The following is a 24,843-nucleotide window of genomic DNA, read 5'->3' as shown; positions in this document are numbered from 1 at the left end:
CTTCTGAACCCATGCCAACAGAAGCTGAAATAAGGACTCAACCAGCAGCAATGGGAACTTGGTGAGACCAAAGCTATTTAGGAACTGTGCTAAACTTTGAGCCTACTTCCTCAGAAACTGAGGTGGTATGGGGAGAGAATGCTCCAAAGGCATCAGGGGAAGCACTCGTATATTTGTTCTTGCTATTGCTATGAAAAAAATATGTCTTCATTAAAGCCAACTAATAAGTGTTCAAATGGAAGAGGTAGGGGTGGTCACAAGTTCCTAAAATGGGGGGAGCACAGCAGGTGGTGGCTCAAACTAATACAGAGAGAGAGAGAGAGAGAGAGAGAGAGAGAGAGAGAGAGAGAGAGAGAGAGAGAGAGAGAGAGAGAGAGAGAGATACACCACAGCCTGCTCATGAGCTCTGGAAGAAAGGTCCAGAGCACAACTGTTACACAAGAGACTTGTTTTAACCTATTTAAGGGAACCAACTGTGAATATTTTAAGGATAGGAGAATAGTACATGCAATTAGATGCTAATTAGAAATGGATTTGATTTGTTCATTAAGACAGGCAGAGTTAAACTTTTACTTTAATATTCAATGAACTATTCCATTCAATTTAACTACTGAAATGAATTCTATTAAGCAACTACTATGTGCAAGCCACTATCCTAGGAAATTTTTCTTCAAAGATGAAAACAACATAGTCCCAGATCTCAAGGCATTTATGATCTAATAAAGGGAAGGAGGGTGGGGAAGAAAGACAGGTTTTCAAACAGATATGACTGTAATAAGGAACCAACAGGGGTCTAGACAAATTGGTATACAAGATGAGCTTTCTGGCAGCAGATAAAGGGAAATAGTTCAGGAAGGGGGTAGCACTTAAGCTGGAACTTGAAAGAAGAGAAAGATTTTAGCAGGCAGAGTGTGTTTCCACCATAAAAGACTTCCTAGTCCTAGACACTGAAAGAGAAGAGGGTAGGACAAGTTCAGTAATCCAGTTTATTTGCTAAGGGTTAAAAAATGCTTCTTGTTAACAGAGGAAGCCTTAGTCACAATATTCATATTTGAAAATCGTAAAACCGCATGTCTTTAAAGAATCTATAATTTGAACTTTTCACTCATTCAGACTGGCTTTCACTCCAGGTCTTGAATATATTCCCCAGGCCTATAGGACTAAGGTTGTTAACTCATCACTATTTATTCAACTTGATAGAATAACTATCTTCCTCAGACTTGGCAAATGCAAATGAGTAACAAAAACATATATGTATGTATGTATATATATATATATGTGTGTGTGTGTGTGTGTGTGTGTGTGTGTGTGTGTGTGTAAGTATACACACATACATACATGCACATATATGTATACACCCCAAACACTTGCACCTTCAAGGCCTTAGGAACGTTCCAAAATGGAAAGAACAACAACAATAAGCAGAATTGGCCAGAGAATGTAGGATATTTTTAGGGCATTAGATCAGATCCAGGGAAGTCCATCTGAACTACAGTGAGCTGCATCATTGGTGGCTGATGCTACACAGACCATTTTGTCTTTTCTTAATGAAATGGGAGATTAGGAAATATTGCCTCCATTGACCAATGAAACTTGTCCTTAAATCACCATCTCATGACTATTCTGTGGTTTCTGTGATGCCTTGCACAGCATTCTTTCATTAAATGCTTATATCTAACCCTCCTTACTACTTATTCCATAAAGTCCATGTTAGATTTGTTCTCATAAAGATTAACACTCTAGAAACAAACTTATCTTAACGGGGAGACTATGACACACACTGGAGAGCAACCTGAACAAAGCTACTTCCTTAAACTTGGATTTAAGAGAGAAAAATGGAGGAAAGCAAGAAGTCTAGGGAATTATTTGAATATTCAATCTTATACAAAAACCATGAAGTGACAGATGACAAACTCTTCCTTACCCCTTTTCCCTTTTTTTTTCTTTAAAAGGAACAACCACGAGCCACCTCTTTTCCTTGCAGATGCAGCAAAGGAACTTTCATTTCAAGAATAAAATAAATGAACAAAACATCTTAAAATTATTCCTTTATAGAACAATGTCTTAGCCTTTTTTGTTGTCATAGACTCCTGTGATAGTCTAGTGAAGCACATGAACCTTCACAGAATGTTTTTAAATGCAAAAATGAAATATATAAAATTGTATATAATACAAAGGAAATCAATTATATACACACACACAGTAGTGCAGTGGGTGTCCCAAATATCTGTAAGCTTAAGCTACTAAAGTTTCAAAGTGCACTAAGAGTTTTGGGACATTCTGTGTGTGTGTGTGTGTGTGTGTGTGTGTACGTGTGTGTGTGTGTGTGTGTGTGTGTGTGTGAGAGTGTTGTATACATGCATATTACATATGCATGTGTGCATATATATACATTACAAACACACATACAGAGATCATATATATATACACATAGAATACATATACACAGAGACATATGAGTGTGTGTGTACGTGTGCATGTGCATGTGTGTATGTGTGTGTGTGTGCGTGTGTGTGTGTGTGTGTGTGTGTGTGTGTGTGTGTGTGTGTGTATTTTAGGCTAGGTCACCCTATCTCACCCAGGCTGGAACATGCAGGATCAACTCCTGGGCCCAATCCCATTACTCATAGTTATGTGGAGTTTGACCAGGGGCAGCTGACCCTTCCTTAGGCAATCTGCTGGCCTCCCACTCCTGCAGACTCACTATATTAAGACCACTTAATTCAGACACCCAGAAACAAGCAAGTAACACCACACCAAGCGAACCAATTATATTTAAAATATATTCATTAAAATCTTGTTGGAAAACCAAGTTCCTAGATCTCTGTTTTACAGCATCCAGTGACAGAGTAGATGTTTAAAGTCTTTTTTTATATATGGGTGGGCATTTATGTATTTATGTTTATATGTGTATAGGTGCACACACATTAGTCTGAGTGTGTTCCTACTCAACCCAGAGAAGGTTGAGATAGAGCCTGTCATGTTAAGAGAATGTCCTACAGCTGGAACATTTTGAGTAGGTAGCACACTCCATGTTGTAAACTGCTCATGCAGCAGGACTGAGAAAAAGGCATCTCCTGGCCACCGGCTGTTCCTAACTCCAGGAAAATGAAAATACAGCATCTCCGCACCTGTTCACCTGATGGTGAAGGAAGGAAAAGCCATTACCGAGTGACAGGAGACAAAAAACCAAAATCCACTTCAGCAACTCATCCCAGCACTGGTGATTAATCTCACACTCCCACAGCCTGATGCACATTAACCAGATAATTAATAATTTCTTTAGGGATTCCGGCTCGGCAACTGTTTTATCAACCTGCACAGCATTAGGAGAGGAGATGCTGCATTTGTGATCAAGCGGCTGGAACCGAGAAACCGTTGTAGAGAAATGGCGGGCTTTGCTGCAGTTTGTGAGCATGCTTCAAGATGAACAAGTGTGGTGCGTGCTGGCCACATTAATTCTTTGCCAGTATAGTTAGCTGACTTGAATATCCAAGAAATAAGCTCTTCTCTGCTACCTTCTACCTGCTTCATTGAACAATTGGATTTTCTTCTCAAAAGAAGACTCCCTAATATTATTATAGCATCTCAGAGTCTTAGAGACATGTGGTTCACCAGTGTGGATACAAATGATAATAAATGAGAGAGAGAAAAACCTCCCTGAAGTAGAATATATAAAAAATAAAATAAATTGACATGTTGCCAGAACCTTATAACCCAAGGTTTTCAACTAATTGGGTGAGCAGTATAATATTCCTTAGCATGTTACAGTACTCGCTCTCAACTTTTTGCTGTTTCCTGTTCACAGTCTTACTCTCAAGGACATAAGTCACAGAGAATCAAGATTAACCTGTCCAAATGCTCTGCACAAATTCACCACTCTAGTTGCATGTTAAAACTAGCCCATAGGAAAGAATCTCCTTTTTTCCCTTTTTTTTATTAAGTTTTTAAGGCTGTGACTAAAATCCCAAGGAGAATAATAAATCACAAGGAGTGCTATTTAAAAGGCTCAGCATTAAGCTTTCACCTTATTCATTTTCTCCTACAATGTGAAAAACACTTTATTGAAAATATTACTTTAGATTTTCTCTGAAGTTTATACTGAATGCTGTTTGGATAGAAAAGACATGAAAATACAATTCAACCTCACAGAATCATCTTAGGAGAGAGAGAAAGAGAGAGAGAGAGAGAGAGAGAGAGAGAGAGAGAGAGAGAGAGAGAGAGAGAGAGAGAGAGAGAGAGAGCGAGAGCACGTGTGTGTGTGTGTGTGTGTGTGTGTGTTTTGTACTTGTCTAATGAACTTATGAATAATTTTTAAATGATAACTACTGTGCTTGTGGTATATCCCTTTACTATAACATAAACTCCATGAGGGCAGGAGAATTTTACCTTTTTTTTCCTTCAGAGTCCAGGATAGTGTCCAGAACACAGCAATAATTTAATAACTTGGTTTTTTTCTTTTGCTTTTTGCTAAGGCAATCGAGACTAAGTGACTTGCCCAGGGTCACACAGCTAGTAAGTGTCAAGTGTCAGAGGCCATAATAACTGTTTTTCAATTGAATAGGGTAAACCCTGACCTACACAAACCTGCATATCTGGCCATGTAATCTCAGTGCCCTTCCCTGAAAGAGGAGCTGAGCGCTCAAATATGCTGGGGAACCATACTGTATGAACCACCAAACTGGGTTTGTCCAATAAGCACACAATTCCAAAGGGATGAGCGTTGTTCTCTGATGAAGATGGTGGAGAAATCTTGTTTTCTGAGCAGTTTACACAGCAAGGGAGTCTGAATAGACTTGGGCTTTAAGGCCAGATAAAGAAAATTGTACTGCATAAGGATCAGAAATTCAGGTTTGCTGAAACCTGAGCAGTAAAAGCACAATATTACTCTAAATTGAAAAAAGTTCTGTGGAAATACACATGTATCTAGAATCACAGCTTTTTCTCTCTCTTTTTCTTCTTCCTCAAAATGGCCCAATGCCAAAGCAAACTCCATGAAGAGCCTTACAAAATGGAAACAGCATTTTAAAATAACTATAAACTATTTCAACCACTAATTGTTTTTAAGATTTCAATATATGCTACTAATTGAAAATGTGTAGCTCTTTCCATTCATTAGCTTTATTACAAGTGTGCCAATGAATTAAAGGAAAATCTGTCACAGACATCTTCCTTGAAACTTTCACTAACCTATGCTAACACATGCTTGGCTCTACAGATGTAATTCTCATTAATTCAGCAGAAGTCACCAGACTGAACAGAAGATGAGAATTTGGGGTTTATAATGAACAGGTCACCATCAATTCATGTATACACAACTCCATTACAATGTCAATGTCAGAAGACCAGGACAGCACTGCTTTCTACATTTAAAGGGAGACAAATTGTACTTCACTGACTAAATGTAACAAGATTTTTACTGTTATCAGATACCAGCTTACACTGTACTGGCTGTTATAAAATTAACTATGCTGCATATGCTGTAAGATATGTGAAAAAGGCAGGGCCATTACCTTCTCAGAGCTTATGATATTAATTAAATAGCACACATGTGAAGTCCAAAACACAGGCAGGTGTTTAGTTCAACATAAATGTATCATCTCTTTTGCTATGCTGTGTATATAACTGTCAGTTTCGAATATCTATCCTAGAAGTTCTAAGATGGCAGGTCAGATACCTTCTATCATTAAAACTCTTCCTATCTTTTTCTTTTTTTACAAGCACTTAATGAACTTGTAATAGATCTATAAGCAGGGCCCTCAATGACTAATGACAAAATTAATTAAATTCCACAAATGTTTACTATGTGCCTACTATTGGCCAATGTCTGAATTATATAACTACTACTATGATTATGACTATTGCAAAACAGGAGATGAACTTTCCTAAATTCTGGAATGTTATTATAGAATTCATCTTGTACTGTGCTAAAGAATGCGATATGGGAACATTATCTGCTTTAGTGTTTCCATTTGTGCCAGATCTTGGTTTCAATTCATCATATTTTTTTAAACATTGACTATAAAGTATACAACAATTTTAAATGATTCTCCATACTATGGACCAGGAGGCAAGGCAACATAAATTAACATAGAGAAATAATGTGTCATTTTACATAAGGATAAGAAAAAGTATAGACTTGCTTTTTTTTTTAATGTAGGCTTTTAGGGTCCATGGTTATACCAAATGGAGAAGGAAAGGAAAAACTGGGATAAATGTTCTATTGTTATGTTGATACCAATCCACTGCAATATTACATATTTCTCCATAAACAATGATAATATTCTGAAAAATACTGAATAAATTCTCTTTCACAGGTTCTGGTCAAATAAGGATGGAGAAATCAACTTGAGTTTTAGTATCAGACTCATTCTCAATTTTTACTTGCTTCTCCCTTCTCATCCTTTTATTTTTATGAGTTTTTCCATCTTTAAAAGATAAAATGAGTAAACTAGTAAGCAAAACTATGAGACTCAATCATAGATACTAGGCAAGAGATTAATAAACTATTTGTAATATTTTCTGAGGAAATTATTAATTTTGTTTGTGCAATATAAGCAAGCTGTCTCTGTCCCTAGTTCAAACTTTCAAAACTCCAGACTTTTCTAAATTGTAGCTCTTCTGCAATTCTGACACAGTCAGAACTATTGCTTATTGGAGAAAGTCTTGGGAAATAAGACGCCTAAGGTACCTTGTGCCTGGATTTTGAGAGAATGTTAAGTGCCACAGACTAAGACCCACCACATAAAGGAGAGAGGGTGAGTACTAACTAGGAAGGAAAAGGCAATTCCATGGAGAAAGCTTACAAGGATAAGGACTTAGACTAAAGCAGCTATATGAGCCATAAGACTTAACAGATGACAGAAGCCAGAAGCAAGGCCATGAGAGTCATAAGAGACAGGCCTTATGTGGCCCAGCCATTATATATAGTTTTATGGCTTGGGCTCAGGCCCCAAAACATCATTTGTCAACAACCTTGGGACTCAAGAGAAGGAAACTCAAGAGGTAAGTAACTTCAGATCTTGAGTTTCTCCATGAATGCCATCAGTCTTAACTGACGGTTTCCTCCTTCTATGGAAAGGAAGCAGAGGGAATCAAAGGGATATATGAGTATAACTTCCTAGTGGTATGGAAGGTGGCTGCCATTTTTTGTTAGTATGTACAGAGAAAGTTTGCTATTTGATTCAGTTTCTTGTTAATTACCTTCATAGTCTGCCATAATCAAAGGCTTTTTGCCTGTGAGTTCACATGTCTTTTGTATAGCTTAAAAGAGATGCACTGCTAGGGGATCAGGAGAAAATTTGTCAATAGCTTATAACATGAAACAGCACAACAAACCTAGAATGTAGTAAAAATGGCCTCAGAATCATGTGGTGTCCAGGGCTACTTTAGTTTTAGAAAAGCATTTTTGTATGTAGCTGACCCCAGCACAGCAGCTTCATATTTGGTACTGATTATTAAATGGGTTTCATTCCATGAATCTAATAAAACTGTATTCATATATCCACTTTTTTAATAGTATAATTTCCCTAGGTCATTTAGTAAGTCATGAATGGCACTGTAAATTTTCTAAAGTTTCCAACCTTTCTCAACAGAAGTAACTATAAATATGAACATGAAATAAGAGAGTATTCACCATGTAAACTAGAATAATTTTCAGATGTTTTAAAAGTCTCCAGAACAAAATTGTTTTGTCTCCAAGATGCCATGCTCAGTTCAGAGTTCATTCTCAAACTTTAACCCCTTGTGGAAAACCAACAAGGTAATCTGTTCCAAACTCTCTTGCAAGTTTCTCTCTGTTTGTCATTCCCGGTATTTTTCCTTCTTGGTGTACCAAGCCAGTACTGGTGACAGAACCATAGCCAACAACATTTTTATAAATGCACAAATGTAACTTGTCAGATGGATGGTAGCAACAACATTTTACAGATAGAAGAGATAAGAATCTAGTCATCAGGCAAGTGACAGGAACTCACCCTTTCAGCTCTGGAAGTCTCCTTCTCTGTCCTCTTCTGAATATTATAAGGCTCCCTAGAAAACTGTAAGCAAAGAGAAGGCATAAGGAATAGTCAGTTCCTAACCACCATCTCCTATTGAATAGGTGTGTCTGATTGCCCATAATAAACACCATATTTGTGCTTCCCTCAAATTCCCACTAGTAAACATATTGTTTCACTCAGCATTATTACATATTTGCTCCAATTCTCCCAGGCTGGCTATGGAGATTAAAATTATTTTTCAGAGCCACAGGACTAACAGGTATTCCGCATTCTTCTGTACATAGCAGGGACCTATGAACTTGCACTTTTTAAAAATTTATAAGAGTACAAGGATCATGGCAATGCAGAATCACACAGAATCATAGACTTCTTGAGTGGGAAGAAACCTTCTCCAAAGCATAAACTGAAAGAGGATCCCATTTATAATAGCAATATACTCGACAAGTGGTCACAGCTCAGCGGTGCTCTATGGAATACCTAATTGCATTATGGCCATCCTACCTTTGCCTTATCCCTGGCATGGATGCAGAAACTAGAATATGTTGGAACATTGTAGCCACATCTACTTCCTTTTGCCCTTGCTCAGGAGAATAAATGCATTTTTCCTCCTGCCTCCTCCCCCACCCTTTTTCTACCCATTTACAATCAATCTCCAAATCCAAATAAGAGCCAATATATATACATATTTAAATCCAAACCCGTACTCCCTTTGTAAAAAGAAATATGAACTTCTGTTCCCATATGGTATCATCTCAGGAGGTAAGGGCAGATCAACTCAAGATAGTCTCAGAAGGAGGTTTTGGGAAAACATCATTGTAACAATGAGAGAAAAAATCAGCAAGGGCTATTTTCTATAGATCAGGAGTTTGACTATGTCTTATGGACTAGACGTGCTGATCATACCACATGCCCTTTCCCACATAAGGCAACATCAAAAGCTTTCAAAAGAAACATAGAGCGACAGTATCCTCATTGGTATGCAATGTGACAGTTCAGATCCAAACTCTGGGCTACCTTTTGAACTATCTGTCAGGGGAGGAAGACTGTTATTTTCCTTTATCTTTTACTTTTAAGAACTTTTAGTACTTGTGATTCTCTCTTTCCCTGCGCTCTCCCTCTGTTGGTCTCTCTGTACGTGTGTGCCCCACTCCCTCTTTCTCTCTTTGCCTCTCTCTTTCAGCCTAGATTCAAGCATTAACCTTTGATGTAACATTTTTGCTCCACATCAGAATGGATAGAATGAGCTTCAGAGAAGCAATTGAGTTGAGAGAATGAAAAGCATGACATCACTTCAAACGTGGACTTTCCGAAAAATTATCCTTTCAAGCATTCCCCTGCGCTGTCTACTGGGGACACTCTACTCTCCCTGACCACTGCATGCTGCCTAGGTTTCATTTGTTTTGATAACCATTTGCTTTATGTCTGTGTTCACAACATTTCGTGTGTGTGTGTGTGTGTGTGTGTGTGTGTGTGTGTGTGTGCTTGTGTGTAACTTAGGCTTGTATACTTTTTCAAGCTTCTGTATTCACTTTATAACTCCCAAATGAAAGGCAGGAATTCATTATCATCAGTTATTAGTTTCATAATTCTAAATAAAGTCAATATAAACATTTACATGGCCATCTGCCCAGGAAGAACATTAGGAATGAGAATATGTGGCTATGTAACTACTATTCTCTCTGTTCTTGTGCACATTGTACCATACACACAAATAAGACAGAAGGAGCAGAAACTTTAACATTGGTTGGGTTCTGTTATTTCCTTTGTGCTCAATAGTTCTTGGCAGATTTTTTTTCTCCATAATGAATGAATTTCTCCCCAGCCTCAGGTCCTGACTATTCAGAGAGGTATTCAGTGTAGACCACTACTAACGTGCCACAAGATTTTTCTGCCTTCTTCAAATTCACTAGGATCATCTAAGTAGAATATTCACTTCCATCTCACATGGAGAAGGATCAGGCTATTTCCTTTAATAGGATTTAGCTAATTTAACACCATGAACAAACACAGTGATAGGAATGTAGTATTCAACTTTTTAAAAAAATATATCCCTCTTTAAACTCCTCCTCCCCAAAAATATTTTGCCATATTTCCAATCCTTCAATTTTTAAACTTGTGAAGACTCAAGGAAAATGTAATCCTTATGTCTATGATTCATTTACACTCAGTTCATCAAATTTCTGTTTTTGTATTAAATATCAAAATGCTTTTTATGTCTCTATTTATGAACTCTTTAAAGTCTTTCTTTTTAAATTATGGGAGAATGTGTTTTGTGAAGTTTAAAATCTACAAAGGCATTCAGAACTCTGGTCTAAACATTAGTTTCTGGGAGAGCTAATTTTGTTTACTCCTGGGAAACTTCCTGTTTTAGGAAACATACTTCCAAAGTTTATTTGAAATATTTACAAGGTTTTTAGATATATAATCTCGTATCCTTTATTTCAGAAGATACGCTGACTATTTCTAACTACTACTAATGTATACAAGGGTGATTTTGAAAATTAGTCTTGTCATAATCCTTTTCACAGTAGGAGGTTATATGTGCTAAATGTCTGCATGGTCTGTAGGCATTTAACTATACAATATATAATCCTTAAAGTTAGAAAACAATTCTGTCTTGTTATTCACGTAGGAGAGTGTACTTCTTATCACTGGCAACCCTTCCTTGCTACATCAGCAAGCTTCTCTTCTCAGCACTCTACATCTGCTTCCAGATACAGAAAGCTCATCACCTTCTTCTTTAACCCCTACTCAATTTCCATTCATTTGCTTCAATCCAACTAGAAATTCTGTGAAGTTGATAAGTGCACAACGAGATAAAATTTCTTTAAAAAGCTCATTTCCCAGAAAGCTAACTCTTATTGGAGCGTACAGCTCCAGATGTTCCAAATATGAGAAACTACCAGTTGAGTATCAAGGGTGCAGTGAAGAAAGTGGGGCACACACATACAGAACAAGGAGTGAGGAGATTTGGGTTCTGGTCCCTGATCTGTCACTCAAATTCTTTTGTAAACTCAAGGGAGTAGGCTGAACAATCTCTAAGGTAGCTTCTAATTCAAAATTTTTCTTACTCTATGTTTTGACATTATCCTTACTCAGTGTCATTAAAACTTTACCTATTCACATCAGTTTAAAAGGGGACAGTCTAAATGAATGCCACACAGTTCAGGAAAATCACTGATAAGATATAAACTATCCAGAGGACAATGAAGATGGTTAAAGACCTTGAGTCCATGATCTAGGAGGAGTGACTGAGGGAATTGATGATGTATAGTTTTGATGAAGAGAAGACTCAGGAAGGACCTCATAGTTAGTGTTCAAATACATGAAGAACTATCATGTGAAAAAAAGATAAGGCTTGTTTTTTAACCACAGAGGGCAGAAACAGGATCTCTTTCCTCCTCCCCAAGCTCGATGGCCATCCTAAGGAGACCTGGTATTAGATCTATCTTGAGGCCTTTATTGAATGGGGAATTAATGGAATTTTTCTACACGTCTTGTAGTCTACTAATAGGGGAGGTTTCTCCACTATACTCTGTTCTTCATGATGCTCAGTGGCCAAAACTCTTAGACACGACCCCTAGTCACAGAACATTTGGGGACCAAGCAGAAGTTATGTCATTTCAGCTAATTGAGGTTCTCATCCCTTTAGTCAATGTGAATGTCCATCCTCATGGAGCTAGAGTGTACACTCCAAGATAATGACCTTGTTACTAGTAGAAGTTGTAAAGAAGCAAATTTAGGCAACAATCTGGGGGGGCGCACCACTTTCTTAATAATTAGAACTCTTAGAATTATCCAAAAGTTGAAATGAACAGCATTAGGCAGGGCGGATACTTTCCTAATAATTAGAACTATTAGAACTATCCAAAAGTTGAAAAGAACAGCCTTAGGAGGTAGTGAGTTTCCCTATATTGGAGGCCTTTAAGTAACGTTTGGATGACCATGGTTTGGGTATGTTATAGTGAGAATTCTTTTTTAGATATGGATTAGACTAGATTGCCACTGTAGTTCTAGCTACCTCTCAAATTCTGTGAATCTGTGAACTCTTCAAGATACCCTCCCCGAAAGGCTAATTTGTCAGAATTTTGGGGGACAGCAAGTTTCAGTTTTTAATTCACATTGCTTCAGCTACTTTTCTCCAAAATTCAAGACTTTACTGAACTACAACCAATCTCTTTGCACATAGAATCTATGAGAGAAGGATACATGTTCACGCCCTGGTAAGATGGAGCCACATTTGGGTACAGCACTTTGGTTTGGGTGAAAGGTTACTTGTTGCAAAGAGTTTGAACAGGTGATGGATAATACTGATAAAAGGGCAATGTGAACACCTACTAATGTAAGTTTGTTGCTAGGTTAACCGTGTTTTCTAATAAACAAAAGTGTTTTGTTTTTGTTATGTCTTCAATACTTTAAAAAAAAGCTGTGATTTCATCAGTGTAGGTTTTCCCCAACCCAATGTAAAACATAAGCCTGCAACATCTTACTAGATGGTTTCCTGGCTTTCTGTTTCCAAAAATAAACATTACCAAAGAGCCACCCTTCTGGTGATGAGATTCTCTGAATTTAGACAAGCTGGTCAGTCCTATACCAGCCAGGCCTTTTAGGTTCTTTGGTAGGCATTGTCAGAGCTTGCCTTCTGTTGGCACAGCTTTCACAGCAGGGCTCTAATGAAAATGTCTCTTAATACTGACATGGTGAATTTTTAAAAAAAAACTTAAATTAAAGAATGCTTTGAAAGAACTCTAAATTGCCACTTCTTTCTGCTGTTGTTGGACCCTTTCTTTGGTGATGTACTCCACTTCTGAATTAGTCCTGTGTGGAAGAGTCTCATCGTGCTTCTATACTGCCACAGCACTGACCTACACTTTAATTTGAATTTTAAGCAGAGCTAAGTATTTTCCTAGTTCCACCCACCTGTCAGCATATAACTGCATAATAAGATAATATTTTCATTTGATTTTAAAACACTAGACACCTACAGAAGACTTCCATGGGAAATGAAGAGAACAATTGCATCAAGTTTTGTTTTAATAAGCCCAAGATTCGGTGTCTCTGGCATCATGTTATGCTACCATGAGTAGATGCCAAATAAACCTTCTGTAAGGGAGAACTGCTGCAAATGACAACTTCAGAGATACATGGAAGCAAAGCTTTTTTCAGGAAGATTTGCTGAAGCTGTGCATCATTCAGGCAGTAGGTTGTTTGGGGTTTTTTTGCTAGTTAAAAGAAAGAATCTTGGAAGAGATGACAATTTAAAGAAAAAAACTTAGGACTGTCACATCTGTGTTACTCAAATTTTTAAAGTTCAGGCATAAAGACCCCTCTTTAAAAAATGGAGCCAGGATTTGTCATTGACTTTAAAAAGTGATGGTTCTTTAGAAAATGTGGAGTAACTGTTTTATTTAACTTGCTCAAATTGTAACCTGTGTGTCATTGTCACCAGATTAGGTCAAAATCACCCAAGAAGACTGGAAAGCAAAGTGAACTCTGTGTGTATGTGTGTGTGTGTGTGTGTGTGTGTGTGTGTGTGTGTATGTACTTGTGTATCTGGCTTTTATGAAGTATTACATTAATTATAAGCATCATTTCATAATATTTGATGCTACTTTTTTTTTTACATCTCATAAAAAAAGACATGGTATCGACTGATGTTAAAATTAGATTAATTCCACTCAACAGTAGAGCTCTATAAGAGATTCAGTAAAATTTAGATTAAAAAGTCCTGAACTAAGAAAAAGCAAATGTGACTAATGAAAATACACACGTTGCAATGGTGTTCTATAACTTACAAAATATTTTCCTCTCAACAATCCTGTAAGGTACAAAGTGCAAGTATCGTTATCTTCATTTTAAAGATCAAGAAATTTATGCTCAGAGAAATTTAAAATCATATGGCTGGTACATGGCAAAGCTAAAACTCAAGCCCAATCTCCTAATATTAAAAGAAGTGTTTCCCTACTATTCTACACTGCCTAATGACTGAGATACTAAGGTATGATCTAATACACTAATGGTATATGGCCTGGCTACAGGCTGGCACTGCCCCAGAGGGTATTGGGCAATTTTCCCAATGGCTTGGGGGGAGAGTAATATTTACCTTGTGTCAAGTGGGTGAAGTAGATAGGGGAAAGAGCAACTTACCATTCTTAGAAACTTTTTGCAATGGATTAACAAAATTGGCCTGGTTGGCCTGTTTAGGAGAAGTTATACTACTTAAGTTTCTTGCTTTGCCAATACACTAAGTTGGTATCCAAGTATGGTATGATCTACGTATCTGAAAGCTGTTACCTTAAAAATAAAAGGTTTACAAAACTCAAGAAAGATATTGGTTCTAAGTATTTATTTATATGTATATGTATCTATATATGTATACAAATACATATGTATTCTTCTAATGTCTTATGAATTAGGAATGAGAAAACGTATTATGAAGTCAATAGCACAGATACATCTATAAGGGTGTTATAGTCTGGGGGCTGAGACACAGAATTTTAGCTCTTCCATTCTATTCTTGGTCTTAAACATAACTCCCTATGTGGTCTATGTTTCTACATCTGATATAAATGGAAACAATAACATACACCTTAGAGAGCAGAAGGAGAAAGTGCTTCTTACGACATGCTTTGAGGTCCTAGGCTAGGATAAAGCATACAGTCTGTTCTCATTACCTTAAATACTCAGTATGATTTAACATACCACAAAATGATGATAGCTTTAGAAATTTGATATTTGCTGTCTGCTAGCTAAGAGCCATCAGTTACAAAAGTCAGTTGGAGGGTTTCATCAACAAATCTTCCTTTTCCCAGATGAAATTTAAATGGAAGCGAACTGTAGTCTCCTCGATGGCTTTCTTGGAGAAATTTGGGGATAAACATGTCAGCAGGGGGCAAGTAATTCTTTTCATCAGGATATAAAGACTCTGGGAAGGATATGGCACTAGTCTTCTGTGTTCATTATCTGGATGGAATTACTTCAGCTAAAAGGTTAATAATTACACAAATAATTGACACTTCCTCAATTTTCATACTGTAATCCTACAGTTGCAGGATTTCAACTTTGCTCCCAGAGTCTACTACAGGATGAATGCAGAACACCAATGAGTCCAATTGGCTGAGTAGCTTTGGATAGAAGAGCAGGAAATGAAGGGAACACTCTGGATCTTGAACATTTACTTAATGAAGCACAGCAACGTGATATTAGCAGCACCAGCCAGTATGTTTCATTCTTGAACATATTCACTGCTTTTTGTCACACTGCTGTATACTATGTAGGTCTTCAAGTCCTCCTATTCTCCCTCTAACCTTTTGCCGCCTGCAAACAGGGTGTCATTGTTTATTAAAGATAACTAATGCCCTAAGTCTTTATTTACTTCTGTTTATTGCTATTTTAGCAAGAGTCACCAGAGAGCAGCTACGCTTCTAGTCCACTAGGGTTCTTTAATCACTGTTAGTAGGTAAAATCATCTGTGACAACTAATCCAAAAAGCAGATTATATTTATTTTGGCTACAGTGGCTTGCAATTCGTTAAAATCAACAAAGCCTTTTCATTAGCCCCCTGCCGATGTCCTAAAAACAGACATTTCAAGGGTCTCAAAGCACAGAGCTACACATATGCAGCAAAGCTAAGTCTGACAGATTTGCAGTACCATTCTTAACATAAAATCTTATTAAACTAACAAACAAGAAACCAAACCCCTCTGCTTTCATACAAAGGCTTAATTAACTGCCCTAAACAGCAAAATCAAAATCATACATGCAAGCTTTCCTGAATTGGAATCCAGACAAATAGCAACTGAAAAACCGTATCACTTATTAAGTGGGGTTTACCAAAAAAAAAACACTAAACAAAACTGGATTATTACTTTCAATATAGCAAAAGATTTTTTAAAATTGTGGTAACAAATGATGGTACTATTTCTGAGGAAGATGAGCATAGACATGCCCTCAACAGGGAGGGTCGTGATCAACTACTGAACTGTTAGTGAAGTCAGCAAGCCCAGCGAGCTGATTGCCAAGGTCTCATCCTAGGCTTTACTAGTGGTCAGAGACATCTGCCAGAGGTGAGAGCAGTGGCAATGTATTTTAGGGTCTCCATCACCCCACTGGGACTTTATTTAACCTCTCACTTCTCTTGTACCCAGTAATAAGACCATTGCCTTTTCTGCAGTATTTCCCTCAGTTCTCGAAGTTCAGGAGGGCAAAGCATAAAAGAGGAGGGCCTCTTTATTCCTGAGTTGGATCATTCAACTCTAACTTCAGAAAAGGGGGCACTGCTGAAGGGAAGCTCATAGCTGTGATTCTGCCCAGCCGCCATCACTATGTCACCACACAGCAGCCATAATTAATGAATACATCAAAAGGTCTACTCAAGGAGCAGGAAAGGTAGACAATGATTTATGTTTACCTACAGGGAAAATTATTTAGCTTCGCCACATCTTTCAGAAGAAAGAAGCCCAGAAAGATTTCAATATGGCATGGTCTCCTAAACCTGGAGGTGAGTTCAGGGAGAGAATCCTACCGAAAAATAGAGGAGAGTAAATGCCTCAATGGAAAGAAGCTCCTTCTATCAGAGTCAGTCTTATTTGTTTGTAAACATTATTTGCTCTCTAGCTTCCATTTGGTCATTGTCATGCTATATGAATTTCCATGGCTGCTAAAGCAATAGAATGACTTGTTTGCTCCCTCAGCATAATCTTGAATATTGTCAGGGATGATTATTCTACGACACCTCTTGCAAGTTTTTACTCTAATATTCAGATTTCTAGTGGTCGAGGGGGGAAGCCAATAGCAGCCCTCAAGAGCAAGAGCTCTCTGCTCTTATATGCCCAAGTGACTAGTGCACCAGGCTGCCTTGGAGACAAAATGTCCAGTTCATCATCTTGAAGGCCACTGTCCAGCAGCACCTTCAGCCAGTTCTTTAGTTTTCTTGGTTCATACCATGAGCAAAACAGCTGTCTGTGAAAGAAGATAATAAAATCCAGCCTGGAAGGAAAATCCGCATACAAAGCTTCTCTCAAATGTCTAATCAGAGTTTTGTCCACAGGGAAAACCCAGCCACATCTGATATACAAGTTATCATTTTGGCTCTCCATAATTAAAACTATTGTTGCCATGGCAATTCAAAGAGTGTTGCAAATATACTCACAGCTAATGTCATGCCTTTCTTGTTGATACAGTTTGCAGTCCCAGTCTGGGTTTGTGGTAGGACAGAACAAATGTGACTTTGGTATATCACAGCGCAACACCAGCTGACGTGAGGGGACTGGAAACTATATTTTGCACTACAAGTACAGGATTCAAGTGTTTTCCCCTGAATAAATAGACAAAACCTGACTTTGGTGGTGCCCTAAGAGGCAGGTTTGTGACTAGCGAAGGAATCAAGTTCTGGGAGTCAAAGAGGACCCGTTCACCACTCTTTGTTGGGCAGAGGGATGCTCAGGTGACCCAGTCTACTGAAGCTGAGAAGGGTAACTCTGACATAAGCAGGTGATAATAATGAAAATAGAAGTGCTAAAAAGTAGACTATGTAAATATTTAATGAAAAAATAATTTCATATATGTCATATATACTTTACATTGAAATATCTTTATGGTTCAGTATATTTAATTTTTGACAGTGAGGAAAGGGTTGATTGTTTCGCCCCCCAGGAGAGAAAGGATTTGATTTTTACTGTTTTTAGGATTGTGGTTATAAGTCTAGTAAAAATATCTGGTTTCTTTTTCAGGCTGGAGAGTGACTTTACAAACCAGTAATAGTTTAGAGATCAGGGGGAAAAAATGGATAATGTTTCACTTAATGCTGGGGACAGTAGCTCAAGATGTTGGAAGTAGCATATAATGTTTCCCCTGGGGGGATCTGAAGGTAGCAGGGTAGCTGACAAAAAAGCCAAGAGGGCTTTGTAAGTGAAGGGAGCTTTCATCCTAGCAAATAAGTAACAGGAGTACATGGAGGAATTTTGAATGCTGCATGCTGTCACTAACCTAGCCTTCTCTGCAAGAAGAATAGCTAAACACAGCACCAATTACTATATTTCATGGCCACTCTGTCTCACTGGGATACAACTTGTTGTGGGATTAGTGTCTAGAGAGAAATTCTCAAATAAGTGGTTATGGTTACTAAAAGACTATACGCTCAGCCATGGCAACCTTCTTTTAATTTTAAATGTGATCCCAGCCATAATCCAATAGCTCTGCCCTCTGATGACAGAGTAAAACCTAATACCAAGCTGAAACTTTATAGATATTTCTTTAGTGCTAGGTACATAACATATATACAATACTCAAAATTAAGTCTCCATTTTTCTACCTTGCCAGCAAAATAAGAGGGGCCTCTCCTATAAGCAAAGATTCTTCTGGCAGGGAGACTTTCCCCTAATTGAATATGATGAAGGGTCAGAGAAAAAGCACCTCTGCATGGAGGGTGAATGAGAACAAAGTTATGAATGCTGACTTGGCCTAAGAGGGGTCTAGTAAACTGACAGACAGGACTCTTTGCTGAGAGCGATTCAAGGATCTGGGGAATTTCAGCCAAACACACAAAGGAAACATGAAAAGGGCCAATGTACTGAACCCTCTGTAGGAGAGGGAACAAAACCTGGCTGCCTTAATGGCAACACAAACCTAGTTCAAGGAACTATGTTTGTCCTGCTCTGTAGCTGAGATGAGCATGATAATAAATAGGACAGCTGGTAGGAACCTCTACTCAGAAATATTACAGACACATCGGGGTCTCTAAAAAAAGAAAACCAGAAAGAAGCCATATATCTGGATTGTAGAGGAGTGATGAAGTGAGAAGGGGCCACCAATCCCAACAACAATTCCAGTTATTTAAACAATGCTTTGACTCAAGACTTGTGTATTTCAAATTTGAGAAATCTTAGAAGAGACACTCCAAAGGCAATCAGAGATTTGTAAGGGAAAACTAATAAGGAAGGTAAAAGGAATGAAATACGTCTGAGTATTATCTTAGTAAAACATTCTAGAACATGAAGGAGTGTCTTACAGTAGCAAAGGAAAAATAAGAAGAAATGGGCCCCAACTGAAGCATGAAAAGCCTGGATTAGTTATAAGGAAAAATATCTTTATCGAGAGGGCCATCCACCCTGGAACTGGTGATGAAGGGCAGTTGTCCCTGAAAAACAATTCTACAATAAGATTTTAAGCATCTTATCACCAGGATACTGTGCCTAGGCCTCTTTTCCATTGTAGGCAAACACTCCTTTATCCTTGAGCCATCTCTCACATCTTCTCTCTGTCTACCTCTGCTCATTCCAGCCCTCTTGGCTGGAATGACTACTGTCCTCCTTTTGACACCTTCCTATCCTGTACATCCTTCAAAGCCTAGTTCAAGCCTCACTTCTCCATGAGCATGGGGGGATTCTCCTCTGATCTCCACCTTCTCTATTTTAGCCTTCTCTGGCTAAGTTTATGTACTCCTATTTTTCAGTTGTCTACGTGATATAATCACTTTATTATATCAGTATTAATGCTGTCATTATATCTACCCGGATTGATTGTTGTTCTATTCACTACTTAATTTGTTTAAATTCAAGTTTTTTGTAGCCCTTCCCCATTCCTAATTAAAACAGAAGTTCCTTGTGCACAAACACCATTTCTTATTAGTTTGTGCTCCATAGCTAGGACAGGACTAGATAATAATAATAGCGATAGCTAACATTTACATAGTGCTTCCCATGTGCCAAGCAGTGTGCTCAGTGTTTACAATTATGTCATTTGATCTTCACAACAACCCTGGGAGGTAGGAGCTATTACTATCTCTATTTTACAGATCATGAAACTAAGGCAAACAAAGGTTAAGATCCTTACCCAGGCTCACTCAGCTAATAAGTAGCTGAGGCTGGATTTGAACTCAGGTCTTCCTGACTTCAGGCCAAACATTTTAACATACGGTCTACCTTTAATTCAACCCACTAACCTAAAGAAAAGAGAAATTCCCTTACCTAGTATGTTCTAACTTCTTTCTGCATGTGAAATACAAACTACAATGTGTGTACAATGTGAAAAAAAAAGGTAATATATGATGTTGGGAAAGGAGGTTAATAATTTGGTGTTAATTATATATATGCACATGAATATATACATATTCACAAATACACCTACCTATTCACAGATACACTAATACATATACCTAATTCACATATACATCTACTTATAATTTCATTTATATAGAGAACTCCTTGCAAGAAAAGTAATTTGGGATATGAACAGTTAGCTAAGGAGGTAGTGTATGATAATGGGATTTGGATTTTTGGATCACAGCTTATAATATAGGGTTGTCAAATTCCTGGCCAGAGATGAAGTGTATACCTAAGAAAGAACAGCAAGAATCTGTTTATATATATGCATATATATGTGTGTGTATGTGTGTGTGTATATATATATATGTATATATGTATATATACATATATATACATATATATATATATGTATATATATATTCCTTAAGTTAGATACCATAGAAAAGAATAACCACAAAAAATGAAGAATACCAGCTAAGATACACAGGTATTCACAGGAGAAAAATCCAAGAAGGGAGGCAGTAATAAATGCTATAGCATCAGTTATCTATACACAAATGCCCACAGTTCAGACAACAGACAAGAGTAACTACAGATCTCAATCAAGATGGCATTTGGTATGACTGAACTATGTGTCTGTATGAATACACCTTATTCAAAATAGCTAATAATGACAACAATGACAATAATGACAGCTAACATTTATATAGCACCTACTACATGCCAGATGTGGTGCTGGCACTTTACAATTATTATTTCATTTGATCCTCACAACAACCCTGAGAGGTAAGTGCTATTATCTCCATTTTACAGAAGAGAAAACTGAGGCAACAGATTAAATGACTAGTCTAAGGTTACACAGCTAGTAAGTATCTAAGGTCAGATTTAAACTCAGGTCTTCCTGACTCCAGGCCCAATGCTCTATCCTCTGTGCCACACATATGCAAACAGGATATGTAAAAAGGAAGAGGGGATAGCAATGTATATTAAGAAAATATATTCATCTAAGACAGGGGTGGGGAGCGGTGGCCTCGAGACCACATGTGGCCCTCTAGGTCCTCAAGTGCAGCCCTCTGACTGAATCCAAACTTCATAGAACAAATCCCCTTAATAAAAGGATTTGTTCTGTAAGACTTGGACTCAGTCAAAAGGCTGCACCCAAGGACCTAGAAGGCCACATATGGCCTCAAGGCCGCAGGTTCTCCACTCCTGCTCTAACAAAATCTAGGAACCGTGTGTCTGTGTGTGGTGAGGGTGGAGGAAGCATAAGGGAAAGTATTTAAGTGAAGCTAAAAGAAAGGAGAAATACAAATGATTTTGTCATTGGAATACACTACAAACCACTTGGACAGAAAGAAATTGGACGACGAATTTAGGAAATAGATGACAAGCCAGGAACGAGAGGTATGATGTATTAGTAATGGGGAACTTAAATTATCTAGACATCTGTGGAATCTTTCTTATGCCAAAATCAGGACAGCTAAAAACTTCTTTACTTATCTTAGTGATAACTTTATCCTTTTAAAGGTAGAAGAGTCAACAACTATGGGAAATTCTTTTCTGGAAATGAATTTTGCTAGGAGGAAGAATCTGGTTATTAGGGTGGAAATGATGGAAACTTTGGGGAGGAAGTGCCTACTCTATCCTCAAATTGGGGAGTGAAGAGAGGAAATCTGGCTATGGTTTGACATGCACCCTAAGATTCTGGGAAAGATTTCAAAAGCTCCACAGGAAAGAAAAGCAGGCTCTCACGGACTAAAATACTTCAGAGGAAGTCAGTCCAGGAGGGATGGGAGAAGCTCTAGAGTTTAATTCTACAGACAGAAAGGGAAATAATTCCAATGAGGGGTTAAAAAAAGGGATTTATCTAAAAAAAAAAAACCAAGGGGAATGCACAAAGAATTCACTAACCCTTAGATTTTTAAAAGAAATATACAGAAAGAGAAACAAAATGAGGGAAGGGAAGACAAATATGAGTAAGGTGTGGTCCTAGTAAAATGTCAGCAAAATTAAGGCTCAAAATGAGCAGAGGCTGTTAAGAAAAGCTAAGGACAACCCAAAGGGTTTTGTTTTTTGTTTTAAGCTACATAGGGAGAAAAACAAAGATCAAAGAAGGGATAGGCACTTTACTTAGGGTGGATGTGACAATGATAACTAACAACAGAGAGAAGGCAGAGCAAGAGGATAATGACCTTTATACAGGAAATGACAGAATCAAAATGACTAGTAGGGCACTGATACCCAAGATAAGTAAAGGAAACAGCAAGAGAACAACTAGCTGACTTTGATGAATTCAAGTCAGCCTGGCCCAGATGAACTACCTCGTTAGGTCCTGAGAGACTAGCTAAGGTGACGGCCAAAATATTGTTAATGATACTTGAAAGATCATGGAAAACAAGAGAGGTACCAAAAGACTGGAGAAGGGCATATGTTGTGGTTTTCAAAAAAAAGTAACAGTCTGCAAACTGAGCATAATAAGATCCTGGGAAATTTTAAGAACGAATCATTAAAGAAATTGTTGGCAAACACTTAGAAAGTAAAGTGGTGAATGATTATAAAGACGAAGCATAACTTGACAGGATTACTAAATTAGTAGATGAGGGAAATGCTGTGGATATAGTTTACCTAGATTTTAGCAAAGTTTTTGATAAAGTATCTCATATTATTCCATGGAGAAGGTGGATTGTATTAGATGATAACACAATCAGCTAGATTTAGAATTATTTGGATAGCTATACACAAAGGCTTGATGATTCAATACTAATGTAGTAGGACATCCCCAGGGAAGTAGCCCAGGGATCTGTAGTTATAGCCTGTGTTGTTTAACATTTTTATCAATGACTTGAATAAAGACTCACCAAATTCAAGGTGATACAAATCTGGAAAGGATAGTTAGCAGACTGGATGACAGAATCAAGATGTGATATAATCTGGAAAAGCTGCAGGGTTCAGCATTCTCTAGCTTCCAGACCAAATCCAATCTTATTTACAAATGGAAAAACCATTCTTACCTCAGGAATATACACAAAGTCGACTGGATCTGGCCCTCAGGTTATACTTTGCTGACCCATGGGCTATTATAGCATTGGGCTAAATCTAATAAAATGAAATTTGACAGGAATGAATGTGAAGTTTTGAACTTGAGTACAAAAAATCAACTTCACAATTAAAAGATTAGAGAAGCCTGATTAAAGAGTAGTTGTTTGGAAAAAAATCTAGGGGTTTAGTGTACTGGGAATATGATATGGGTCCTATCAGCAGCTGATGAGGCAGCCAAAACAGTTAACGTGATCTTGGGCTGCATTAAGAGGAGCAAAGCTTACAGGAAGAGGGAGGTGAGAGTATGGCTGTGCTCTGCCCTCATCAGACCTCCTCATCTGCAGCATTGAGTTCAGTTCTGGGCACCATAGTTTAAGAGGACCATTGACAAACTGCAGAGTATCCAGAGGAGTTCAACCAAGATGGAGAAGAGTCTTAAGTCCATGACATAAGGAACAGTTAAATAAAGCGGGCATGGTTAGTCTAGAGAAGTGAAGACTCAGCTTGGCCATTTTAGCTGCTTTCAAGAGGCTCTCATGAGAAGGAAGAATGAGATTTGTCCTGTTCGGTCTAAGAGGGCAAAATCAAGGACAAAGGGTGTAAGGTGGAAAGAAGCAAATTTAGATGGTGAGTTCTCTCACCTTCCTGACTTTTTAGTGATTAGAGCTGTCCAAGGGTGGAATGACCTGCCTGCCCCTCTGGATGAATATCCACTACTTAATGCTAAAGCTCAGTGAATCCCTAGGGGAACCATGAAAAAAATTAGAGACACTAAGGGCTCCATGAAACAGAAATATTTGGGAACCTCTGCATTATTGCCACAATGCCTTTCTCTATAGTATATATATTTTTAAATAGAAAATAAAACTAAAAAATCTTATATTTCACATAACATAGACTATCAGGTATAACTTCTTATAAAGTAAATTAATATATTCCATCAGGTATCTAATATATAAACACATTACCAATGACTGTCCTCTATAAAAATAGTACTCCTGAAGTTACTACTGTAACATCTTTGGGAAGGTCCAAATATATGTGTGTGTGTGTGTGTGTGTGTGTGTGTGTGTGTGTGTGTACGTACATATAAATATGCATATATATCTATATACACACATATTTACATTTAAATATGTAGGTTAAATGGGTGGCATGATGACTAACAAATAATTTCATTAGAAACAATGATACTTTTAAAGGGAATTGTTTTACCATCAGTTACCTCTTCATAAGGCAGTAATTAACTTTTTTCACAACTATCTAGAGAAATGTGAAAAAAAAGAAAAAGAAAATGCGGAGTGTCAATGTACCCATAGAAATTTAAGCATTCTACTTTACTAGTTGATTATAATCACCAGTATTAAATTTCAACTTATATGTCAACATCATAGAGTCCAAGGTAAGGGAAAAGAGGGGGGAAAAAAAGGAGAAAACCTTAAATACTTGTCTAAATTTTAGGGCCAAGATAATGGGGAGAATCGAATATAGCAAGAAGTACCGAACATAAGCTAATGCTGTCAACTCTTGATTGTGCACACTAATGGAGGGGAGCAGCAATATATACAATACAAAACATCAGATAATTCAAAGATCAATTACTCTAAATTGTGTCTTCCCCTCAGCAAATTTACCTTACTAATTATGATTTGCTGATATTTATATTAAAATTAGTTTGTATTCCCAAAGCACATAACAACTCATAGTGGGGGAAAGGATTCCCCAATAAAGCATAGAGGCATATGGAAGCCATTCTGGCA

General features: G+C 37.6%; 1 protein-coding gene across 2 annotated transcripts in view; it reads right to left on the bottom strand.

Moving 5' to 3' along the window:
* Positions 1-24,843, bottom strand: part of ESRRG (estrogen related receptor gamma) — a 648,087-nt gene that overhangs the window by 441,188 nt on the left and 182,056 nt on the right. For both annotated transcript variants that reach the window (XM_078156311.1, XM_078156312.1), the window contains exon 2: positions 7,977-8,039. The gene's annotated coding sequence lies outside the window, so the exon portion shown is untranslated. The remainder of the gene's footprint in view (positions 1-7,976; positions 8,040-24,843) is intronic.

Source organism: Phascolarctos cinereus, unplaced genomic scaffold (genome assembly GCF_003287225.1).
Source record: "Phascolarctos cinereus isolate Bilbo 61053 unplaced genomic scaffold, phaCin_HiC Scaffold_5;HRSCAF=322, whole genome shotgun sequence".
NCBI classification, from domain to species: Eukaryota; Metazoa; Chordata; class Mammalia; order Diprotodontia; family Phascolarctidae; genus Phascolarctos; species Phascolarctos cinereus.
The sequence above is the reverse complement of the archived record's forward strand: the minus strand, read 5'-3'. Positions and strand labels throughout refer to the sequence as shown.